The following is a 12,183-nucleotide window of genomic DNA, read 5'->3' on the forward strand; positions in this document are numbered from 1 at the left end:
TAATGGCCCCAGTTCTTTGCCCCTCAAAATCCATACCCTTTGTCCTATAGCTTTGCAGTACCTCCCACACTGAACCAAGCTACATGACTGGGCAGGTGATCAACTGTCCTGGTTTGTCCTGGACTGTCTCAGTTTTAGTATTAAAGACCTTACATTCTGGGAGGCTCATCAGTCCTAGGGACATCCTTCAGTCAGAAACACCACAATGGTTGGTCACCCATTTGGCCAATGGCATGTGACACAATCAGAGATTAAGAAAGAACTTGCTAGGTGGGCTTGTTTTCTCTTTATGCTTCCTTCATCACCATGAAAAAAGGCCCAGAATAGCTTTCAGGAGAATGAGAAACACACAGTGGGGAGCCAAATCATTTAGTTGCCCCAAACAGGACAGCCTGTGTCTGCCACCAACCTAAAGACTCTTAGGCCCTGTAAATAACACAAAGATCTGTTAGATATGAATCCAGGCCACAGAGACACTTAAATATGCAAATATAAGCAGAATAATAAGTAGTTTATGATTTTTGCCTTTGCCTACCTGAAGAATATAATTAAAAGAGACAGCAGATTCATTTTTTCTGTGCTAGCTGGGTGAAATTATGACCAGTGTGTAGGCTCTGTATGAAGACAAATGTAGATGAAAATTATACTTCTTTGAGGAAGAATTTTCTAAGAATCACAGCTGTTCAAAGCTGTCCAGAGTTGGCTTCTTGGTGCAGTAATGAGCTATCCCTCAGTAGGGACACTGATGCTGAGGCTGGAAGGAGGGGTGACAAAACTGCTGTAAGTATGCAACTCAAGTGATGTTCCATGGAAGGGCTGAAATGTGCTGAACATTAAACCAAGCTCTGGGCTCTATGTACACGTCTCATGCCCATGAAGTTGGTCCTGGTTGGGGGAAAGCAACTTCAGAAACCTCAGACAGAGGGATTAGTGTATATAAAAGCATGGAGACATGCAGAGACCTGATGCTTTTAGGGTCTTGTTAAATTATGGTATATGCACATGGATACGTGTGAGTTTGAAGGGATCGGTATGGAGATGTGGCAACAAGGCAGAATTGACAGAATGGTGGGTTTGTACTGTTAATCTTGCTATGCAAATACTTTTCCAAGGATCCCCTTCCCTGGATAAGTCAGGGTTACTGTGGGCCACAAGAGTCATTTTATATAACATTTGAAAGTAGGAAGTGAAGTAGTTACCACATCCTTTGTGGAATTGGAAGGTGTATCCAGGGTACTGGGGGCTGTTGCAGATCATATGCAGTGTTGCTTATCTCCCAGTTCACCCTGAGGTATTTTTCCAGCTTCCCATGAGGAAGGGTGCCAGCTCCTCCTGGTCACCCACACACTCCATTAAATTTGGAGGGCTGGAGGCATTGAGAGTGCAATACATGTCCCACTTCATCCTCGTGGGTTCCAGTTTGTCTTTGCAGGACCAAGTTTAGCTTTGTTCTCCCCCTCTTCATGTCCGTTTTTCCCTCTTGACCGCCTGCCATACAGATGGCACTTCAGGCCTCAGCACCAGATTCCAAAGAAACTACCTTACACATACTGTACAGTGAGCATCCAGAACTATACAAGGTCAACTTCCTATAATAAATCCCTGATTCCAGGTCACTGTTAGTGGTTCAGCTTCTCCGATCAAACTCTGATTGGTACTGATAGACCCTAGAAGATAAATTGCATACGACCTTTAAGGAAGTAGCCAGAATGTGGTTAAAAGCATGGATTATGGAGTTAGACATAACTTGAGTTTGTAAACCTGCTACCTTACTGCCACGCATGAGCTGTTTAACCTTAGTTTGTGTTATGGGAAGCCTCCAAGGTGGCCTCTGATGACCTTCACCTCCTGGTATATATGCCTTGTGTAGTCCTCTCCCATATTGTATCAGGGTTGGTGTATATGACCAATAGAATACAGCACAAGTGATGGTGTCTCACTTCTGAGCCAAGGCCATAAAAGACACTGTAGCTTCTGCCGCTCTCTTTCTTGGTTTACTTTTCTGAAGGAAACCAGCTGCCATGTTGTAAGGATAGCCTCTTGTTCACAACAGTGAGACTGAATGACCAAGTCAACCCTCCAGCCCCAATCAAGCCTTCAGATGACTTCACTCTGTCATTGTACTTGTACATTGCACTTTAGTACTTTATTATAAACTCATGAGAGACTCTGAGCCCGAACCACTCACCTAAGCTATTCTCAGATTCCTGCCCCTCAGAAACTGTGTGAGGTAATATTTATTGTTTCAAGCTTTTAAATTTTAGGGGTAATTTGGTATATAGCAATAACTAATAACCAATACAATAAATAATTGATTTCCTAAAGAGTAAAATGAGCATGACTATAATACCCACACCTCACTGGGCTGTAGTCAAGAATAAGGGCAAAACTGTATATAAAGCACTGGCTGCCATGTATGGCATGTGATAAATGGATAAATTAATGCTGCTCCTGCTGTTACTGCTGTTAGTGTTATTACTGTTATTATCATGTCTTCTAAACTTGGCATTGTATGATTCCTTCACTTCAGGTTACAGTGTGGGTAGGTTTCCATGCAGAGGTGACATTTGTATTGGATTTGAAAATCTACCCTCTCATAAATTTATGGTGTTTTCCACTTGAAAATCACCGGGGAGGGGGAGCACCCAGGTGGCTCAGTAGGTTGAGCATCCAACTCCTGATTTTGGCTCAGGTCATGATCCCAGGGTTGTGGAATAGAGCCCTGTGTCGAGCTCTGTGCTGAGTGTGGAACCTGCTTAAGATTCTCTCTCTCTCTCTCTCTCTCTCTCTCTCTCTCCCCCTCCCTCCCTCCCTCCCTCCCTCACACACACACACACACACACTCTCTCTCTCTCTCTCTCTCTCCTCCTCTGCACACTTTCTCTCTAAAATAATTTAAAAAAAAATCACTGAGGGTGTGGTAGAGATGGGCATGGGGAAGAACAGCTCCATACCTGGACCGTGTTAAGGTAGGTCTTCTTGGTACAGAGAAGGCCCACCCTTAATCCAAAGGAAGAGCCTTAACTTAGATTCAGATTGCAGGTGGCAACATCAGCTCATCTAGGTCCACCAGTGGCCCTAGGGCTGGAGAATATTAAAGTTTGGGAATTAAAATCTGATGCCTGCCTGCCTGCTTGGGAAATTAACTCAGTTGGTAATAGCGACTTATTGGAAAGTTGCAAGAAGCATGGACACCTTCCCAGGACTTGATGGTGCAAACAAATTGAATGGCATTTAACATATCTAATTGTTAATGAAATGGAGTATTAATTGTGGAATGTTAATTCCTTCCCTTCAGCAGTAGTTGCTCGCTTGGACTGGAAGTATTTGCATCAGAATAATAAAACATGGGGGCTTAAAGAGGTTTTCTAGATGAATGCAGTCCTCTATTTTTACAAACGAGGTAATAGGGTGGGGAAGATTACAGGTTTATAGATTAAAATAGTGCTGAATCCCTGTCTTAGTCTCTCCTGAAGGGGTCCTGGGCTAGAAGCTAACTTGTATTGAATAAATTACTTGATTTCTCTAAGCCTCAGTTTTCTCATCTGTGAAATAGGAATAAGATATATTTTGCCATAGGTACAAGGAAGATTCAAAAAATGCTTGGCCCATAGGATGTGTCCCATCAAATGCAGTTTTAACATTCTTTATTTTATATGCAGATTCACAATGTTATGGTCTGTACTCCAAATAGAAATAGAATACGTGGATATTGTTGAGATTGTTCACTCAAATTATGAACTTTACTTAAAAAAGAGTTGCTAATTTTTTTTTCAATGAATCAAGTCAAATTGGAAGATATAAAAAATGGCATTTTCTTCAACAACCATCACCTTCCAGCTTTGTAATCCGTGAGGGTGAGGCCACCATGATTACTTTCTTCATGTTGGATCAACGCAATAAATGAGAGGTCCAGAGGCTCCTTAGGAGAAGGGTATCCATCAACAGAGATCAAAGGTCACCTCTACCATAATAACATATACCCAGAAAGTTGTTGTTCTGAGTATGTGACCCTCAACAATACAAAAATTAATCTCCTTTGGTTTTCTGAGTCCTACCTTATTTACCTTATTCTTTGCCCTTTGGTGTGAAGTTTTCTTCCTCAAGAGCTAAGGGATCTTTATTCTATCAATGTCCCCCCATTCATATTCTTTTTCTTTGGGAAATAAAAATTTAAGCCTAGTCAGATTGTTATGACCAGGGGCATCTATTATGAGGAAATAGAAGGTATCACAGAAAGCAGGAAGAACATTAAATAAGATAGGTGATGTTTCAGAGGGGAAATGGAATAGTATGAGCTAAGAGCTGGATTATGGCAAAATTTAAGCCACTGGAAGGATTAATGAGCAGTAAGGATCTAATGCAAAGAAACTGAATCCAGGATAGCTTACTAAAGCAGGGGCTCTAAAACTGGGAGGCAGGCAAGCAAGGAATTATAAGCTAGGGCTTGGGAATATGGCCAATTCATGTAATGGTGCAAAGCAGGACTCACCATGACTATCTTCTACCCATTGTTTTTAGCTTCTCGTCTTGGGAAAAGGATTCAAACTGACTTTGTTCAAGCCTCTCTTATATATACATACATATACATATATACATATATACATATATATGTATGTATATATATAAAGAATATTATTTACATGATCTCAATTTACGCATAAGAATATTTGGAATAGGCATTATTCTTTCCATTATCTAGTTGAGAATTTAAAGCTCAAATTACTTGATTCCTCACGGTTCCATAATTAATTAACACAGGAGCCAGGACTTGGACAATGGATCTATATCTGCATAAGTACAAAGCCTCAATTCTCTCCACTATCAAGATTAGGCTTAGAGTGTTGAAGTGAATAAAGTATGCCAAAGATGGCCCATGGGGCTAAAACAAACTTTGGTCTCTGGCTTGGAGACCCCTCCTTCATGTTCTTCTTCCTTTGTTTGCTGCACACGCGAAAACCCCCACAGATATGGAAGCTGACAACTATAAATTACCCTCCGTGCTTCCATTTGGCGCTCAGATCTTTGGAGAAACAGTCTCCTCCGAGCCCACTGGTGTTAAATAAATCTCCAATCCACCAAGATCTCCGAGTCCTGCTTGGTTTTTCTGCCAGCATTCCAGCCTGGTTCTGTAACACACTTGGTTCCCTGACTGGGAAACCCAACCACACTGGCCCATTGTTGCCACCAGTTTGGGAGAACGGCGAGGTGGTGATGGACCAAGGGATCACAAGGGAGAAGGTCCACACCCTGCCTGAATTTCAGGAGTCTCCTTCTCAGTTGCCTCTGGTTGGCCCCGCTCGTTGCTCCTGCCCGACTCAGAGAACTGGTAGGTGAGGATCTAGACCTGACATCAGAACCGGTAAGGCTAGGGCCCCAAAGAAGTCAGGCCCACCCAAAAGGGTGGAAGGGGGACCTGATCAATCCCCGGAGGCTTTAATGGTCTCACAGGTAGAAAATTTTGGGGAATGTAATAGACTCTGGTGTGTGTGTGTGTGTGTGTGTGTGTGTGTGTGTGTGTGTGTGAGAGAGAGAGAGAGAGAGAGAGAGAGAGAGAGAGAGAGAGAGAGAGAGAATGTGTGGCTCAGCCACGCTTGCCAGTAGAGTTTGAGTTTGTGGCTCCACGGACAGGCACCCTTAAGGTCCCCAAAAGTCTACAGAGTCTAAATGGGCTCTCCTGTGTCATGGTGAGAGCTTAAGGTCTAGGGCGGTATCAGATCAGATTCCGATCGCAAGTCATGATGCTGAGTCCAATATGGCCAAACCTCAACTCAAGTTTCCCTCGGAACGCGACCAGTGGAGTATCTGATTGGTCCTCTCATCCGAGGGGATACCCTCCCTTTGTCTGTCTTTGTGACATCGAACATGAGAAAGAAATTAATAATAGGATCAAAACAGAGTAAGCCTACAATTTAGTCATGAGAGGTCATGAGAGGTCATGCTCAAAAAATTTAAAAAGGGATTTTCAGGCAATAATGGGGTGAAAATGATACCCAGGAAGTTAAGGACCTTTTGTGAACTAGAATGGCCCATATTCAATGTAGGATGGCCCCCAGAAGGGACATTAGATGCTCAAATAGTGCAGTGGGTGTGGCTAACAGTCACTGGGAACCCAGGCCACCCTGATCAATTTCCACACATCAACTCCTGGCTTGAAATTGCCTGAAACCCCCACCTTGGGTGTGATTCATCCTTAGCAAACAGAGCTAGGCAAAAGTTTTAGCCACTTTATCTGGAGGCTTACCCAGGGAGCCAAAGAAGCGATGCACTGCTCCTCTAATATTTAAAGGAGATGCAGAGGAAGATACTGTCTTTCCACCTCCTTATGACCCATCAAGCTCCCTCCCCGTCCCCCTGAGCTCAAAACTCCTCCCCGTCTGTCTCTCTGCTGTGGTTGCAGTCGGCGCTGTTCATCTCCCCACCCCTCTCGGACCTGAAGAACCCTCCCCCACAGGGGCCAGCAGCCAGACTGCGCCCCAGACCCAGACCTAATGCTCTCCAAATGCCTGTAAGAGAGACAAGAGAACCTGAAAGGCAGAATGAGGATGGAACAGTCCAGCCCAGCTGTTCCATGATGTATTATCAACCTTTTTCTACAACCGACCTCCTCAATTAGAAACACAACACTCCATCATACTCTGAAAAGCTACAAGCAATGGTTGACTTGATGGAGTCCCTCTTCCAGACCCACCGACCAACTTGGGAAGATTGTCAACAGTTACTCTGTACTCTGTTTAATACAGAAGAAAGAAGAATAATGAGAGAAACATGACAGTACCTAGAAGATCACACACCTCCGGGGATCAATGACCCTACTGTCTGGGCTCAAGCTGCTGCACCTGAAGAATGCCTAACATGGGATTTCACCACAGAAGAAGAAAAGGCTCACATCCGACGATACCAGGAAGTTCTCCTTCAGGGAGTCCAAGCTGGAGCCAAAAAGCCCATGAACATGACTAAAAATCATCAGTCACACAGCACCCTGGGGAGTCTCCTGGAGACTACCGTGAAAGATTATGTGACACATACTGTGTATATACCCCATTTGACCCCGAGGCACCAGTAAGTCAACAAACGGTAAATACCTCTTTTGTGGCACCGGCTGCCCCAGATATCAGAAGAAAACTCCAGAAGTTGGAGGGCTTTGCCAGGATGAATATCACTCAGCTGATAGAGGTCGCCAATAAAGTTTTCATGAACAGAGAAGTCGCAGCTGAAAGAGAAGCAGAGAGAAGACTAAAAAAGAAGGCCACCCTTCTCACAGCAGCACTAAAAGAAATGGACACTGCAAAGATGAGAAGATCCCAACCACCAAAAGGGGGGAAGCCCAGAGCCCCCTTAGCAAGGGACCAATGTGCATACTGCAAAGAGAAAGGACACTGGAAGAATGAGTGTCTGAATTGGAAGGGGCCCTCAAAACCCAGCCGATATCAGGAGGAACCTCGAGGCGAGAACCTCGTTGTTCTGGTTGGGATAGAATCGGACTGAGGGGGACCGGGCTCTTTCTCTCTTGGCCTCCATGAGCCCACGGTCGAAATGAAGGTAGGGGCCCAAACAATAACTTTTATGGTTGACACTGGGGCTGAATAATCTGTTGTTACTTCCCCAGTGGCACCCTTAAGCCAAAAGACAGTAACCATACTTGGGGCTACTGGGACACGGGCAATGAAGCAGCCTTTCTGCCAAGCTCAACAATGTGAACTTGGGAGTCACAAAGTCTGGCATGAATTCCTTTACTTACCTGACCGCCCGATTCCTCTTCTGGGCCGGGATCTGCTCTCTAAGCTTGGGGCCCAGATAACTTTTGAACACACTGGACACACTAACCTCCAATTAAACCCAAGGCAGAAGGAAACCCTGGTCTTGGTGATTATGCTGACAATGGAAGAAGAATGGAGACTATTCTGCACCCGGACCCTACCCTGTAGCCCCTCAGAATTCAGGCTTACATTCCCCTCTGTATGGGCTGAAGATAACCCACCTGGACTAGCTTGGAGTTGGGCCCCCATCATCGTTGACATGATCCCTGGAGCCCAACCGCAGAGACAAAGGCAGTACCCCTTCCACTTGAGGCTAGACTGAGTATACAAGAGCACCTGACCAAGCTCAGAGAAGCAGGTATTCTAATTGAGTGCCAATCAACTTGGAATACCCTGCTTTTACCAGTCAAGAAGCCAGGAGGAAGATACCAACCAGGACAGGATTTGAGGGCCATTAACAATGTGACTTTTTACTTATACCCAGTGGTTCTGAACCCGTATACTCTCCTCAGCCAAATTCCGGGGTCAGCCAGATGGTTTACAGGCCTCGACCTAAAGGATGCTTTCTTCTGCCTCCCCTGGCTCCTCAAAGTCAACCATTGTTTGCCTTTGAATGGACTGAGCCCGTTACGGGGTGCCAGATGCAGCTGACCTGGACACGACTTCCTCAAGGCTTCAAGAACTTGCCCACTCTTTTTGGGGAAGCACTAGCTGCAGACCTCGCCGACTTTCTGAGGGAAACCACAGGGTGTGTCCTTCTCCAATATGTAGATGACCTCGTCCCTGCCAGCCACACCCAAGAAGACTGTATGAAAGGTGCCAAGGCCCTCCTGCAGCTCCTATCCCTCTCGGGGTACTGGGCCTCTTGGGAAAAGGCACAGATTTGTCAGCAGCAGATCCAATACTTAGGCTTCCTCCTCACAAAAGGAAAAAGAGAACTAGGACCAGAAAGGAAGAAAGTTATCACCACAGTGCCATAGTTCCAAACAAAACGAGGCTTGCGTGAATTTTTAGGGGCCGCAGTGTTCTGTCGCATTTGGATTCCCAGATTCTCAGCCATAGTGGGGCCCCTCTATGACCTGTTGGGAGGGCCAGACCAGGAGCCCTTCACAGGAACTGACGAGGCAAGGGCCGCTTTCACAGAAATAAAGTTGGCCCTGGGACGAGCCCCAGCCCTGGGTTTTCCTGACACAGAAAGGCCCTTTAACCTCTTCGTACATGAAAAGGACAAAATAGTCCTTGGAGTGCTCACTCAGAGCATGGGGCCTTGGCAACGGCCAGTAGCCTACCTGTCAAAAAAAACCTTGATCCTGTGGCTGCAGGATGGCTACCATGCCTCAGAGCACTGGTAGCCACAGTCCTGCTCATCAAGGAGGCAGACAAACTCACACTGGGACAAACACTTAATGTTTAGGTCCCACACACAGTGATGTCCCTCATGAGCACCCAAGGATATCAGTTCCTCTCCAATTCTTGGCTGACACAATACCAAGGCCTTCTCTATGAAAACCCAAGGGTCACTCTTGAAACAGTAAGAACACTAAACCTGGCCACCTTCCTTCCCACGGAGGAGGGAGAACCCGACCATGACTGTTCCGAAGTAGTGGATGAAGTCTACACCAGCTGCCTGGACCTCCAAGACCAGGCTATGATAAACCCAGAGATTACCCTGTTTAGCGATGGGAGCAGCTATTTATAAGAGGGAAGCCAAAGAGCAGGATATGCGGTAACCACAACCACCAAGGTTCTGGAAGCCAAGGCCTTGCCGGAAGGATGGTCAGCACAATGAGGTGAACTGTATACCTTAACCCGAGCCCTCATCCTTAGCAAAGGTAAACGAGTTAACATCTACACTGATTCCTGGTATGCCTTCCCTATTGTGCATGTACACGGGGCCATCTATAAAGAAAGAGGCCTCCTTACTGCTGCAAAGAAAACTATCAAAAACAAGGAAGAAATACTAAAGCTTCTTGAGGCCGTATGGCTGCCAGACAAGGTAGCTATCCTACACTGTAAGGGACATCAGAAAGGAGACGAGCCCATAACTCAAGGAAATCACCTGGCCGACAAAACAGCCAGAGCGGCCGCCTGTGGTGACCCAGGCGAAGCTCCGACCTACACTATGACTCTAGTGCCCCAGAGGGAAGCCTCCCTGCCCCTGTACACAAATGAAGAAAGAAGTTGGGCCTCGACAGAAGGGGGCACGCTAAGCAAAGAGGGATGGTGAGTCATGCCAAATGGATACATCTTTGTCCTGTCGTCTATGGGAAAACACCTAGTGAAGGAACATTACCAACTCACGCATCTAGGGAAAACTGCACTAGAGGCCCTCCTCAAAAAGAACTACTATATCAGCCAGCTGCTGGCATTATGCTGACCTATCAGTGAACAATGTGTAACGTGTGCCAAAAACAATGCTTGGTCTGCCCCACGGCCCCTGCCTGGCACATAAAGGATGGGGGGTCACCCCTTTTGAAGACTTAGAGGTGTACTTTACCGACATACAACCAAATAAAGGGTCCAGGTACCTCCTTGTAATAATCTGCATGTATTCAGGATGGGTCGACGCATTCCCAACCAGAATGGAATGAAGTCGCGAGGTGGCCAAAGCTCTTCTATGGGAGATTATGCTTCGGTTTGGTCTACCCTTAACCATACACGGTGATAACAGGCCTGCATTTGTGGCAGACATTATACAAACCCTAACAAAGTCCCTCAACATTACTTGGAAACTGCACACTGCTTACTGACCCCAGAGCTCAGGGTAATAGAGCGGATGAATTGCACCCTCAAGGAAACCCTGGCCAAGTTCCACCAAGAGACTAATCTCCCATGGCTAGATTTACTACCACTGGCCCTCCTGTGTGCCCGATGCATGCCTGGGGCACTAGGATTCTCCCCTTTTGAGTTATTATATAGGCGGACCTCCCACCCTCCATGTTTAGGAAAACTCCCAGGAGACCTACACCAGATTGGAGACAAGGGAATAAGAGAACAGCTCCAGACCTTGGGTCCTAAGTTACAGAGATACACCAAAGAGAGGGTCCCAATTTCCTTAGGGACCCCCGTTCACCCCTTTCAGCCAGGAGACGCTGCGTGGGCCAAAGATTGAAAGAGGGAACTTCTTAAACCACTGTGGACTGGGCCTCATACTGTTATTCTAACAACTCCTATAGCCCTTAAAGTTTTAGGTATCACCCCATGGGTCCATCCCTCCAGAGTTAAGAAGGCCAACTCAGAAGAACCCACAACCTGGCAAAGTGATCCAAATCCAGTCAAACTGCTTAAACTGACCCTCAAAAGGAAAACTGGCCCGAAACCTCCAGCCCTGCTCCAGCCACACCCCGGAAACTGGCTGGCCTGAGCACAGCAGAAGCTGGAGGAATCAATGCATGAACCTAGCCCAGGGGTTTGGATGCAACTCTGCCAGCCCTTGCCCCTTACTGGCGTCATAGCCCTGATCTTACTTTTTTACTGTTGGGTTGACAGAGACTGCACCAACAAGCTGGACATGGGACAAAAGATGCATTCTGGGTCTCACATACCTCCTCTGGATGGGAGGATTATTAAGTACTGCCTGTATATTACGATAACCTCTCTCACCCTCACAATTGCCGCTTACCCACTTTGCCCCCAGGATTGTTATATGACAATAAGGGGGTTAAAGGCATTCAGTGCTTTCACTTCCCTTCACAAAGAATGCTACAAGGAAAAAACACCCACTCTCTGTCAGTCACCCACCCGGTGCCCCAGGGACTAAGTTTTGGACCATAGAGATAACCCAAAATGTCAGGAACCCACAACAAGGGCCTCCAGAGAGGGAAGCGAGCTTGCTACACTTACCTTCCTCAATGGGGATGTCGGATGGGGGAGGGGTACAAGACAGGGCCCTTCAAAAAGTTATAAAGGGTACCCAGGATAGGGTAATATAAGCCATAAAGGCGACCACTCCCCCAACAGCCTACCAAGGTTTGAACCTTTCAGGCCTCAATCAGATGCTTACCAATTCCCCACTTCAGCGATGGGCCAACACTACTTTACAAGTCCTCCCTAAAATAGATAATCACACCCAAACCTGCTGAATGTGCTTGCCCTTCAGCTGGAGGGCTTACTTAGCCACTGCCATCCCTTTGACCTGGGAAGCTCCTGAAAGTCTCAAAACCAACACCTCTGTCTTAATTGGATCCCTGGCCACTGGGGTCTGTCTCACAAATGCCGATAATCTAATTTGTATGGTCCCTGAAGGTATGAATGGTACCTCTCTATGCGGAAGAAATAGATCCTTAAAGAGGAATGCAACCCTGTGTTCAACCCCTGGGGTCTTCTATCTGTGTTCTAATTCAGCCTACCAATGCTTAGAGGCCAACTGACTCAGATACGTTATTCTGTCTTCCTAACCCCAGAGAGATTCGTATACACTGAC

This window comes from Panthera pardus, unplaced genomic scaffold (genome assembly GCF_024362965.1).
Source record: "Panthera pardus isolate Hobbes unplaced genomic scaffold, ASM2436296v1 HiC_scaffold_20, whole genome shotgun sequence".
In the NCBI taxonomy this organism is placed as follows: Eukaryota; Metazoa; Chordata; class Mammalia; order Carnivora; family Felidae; genus Panthera; species Panthera pardus.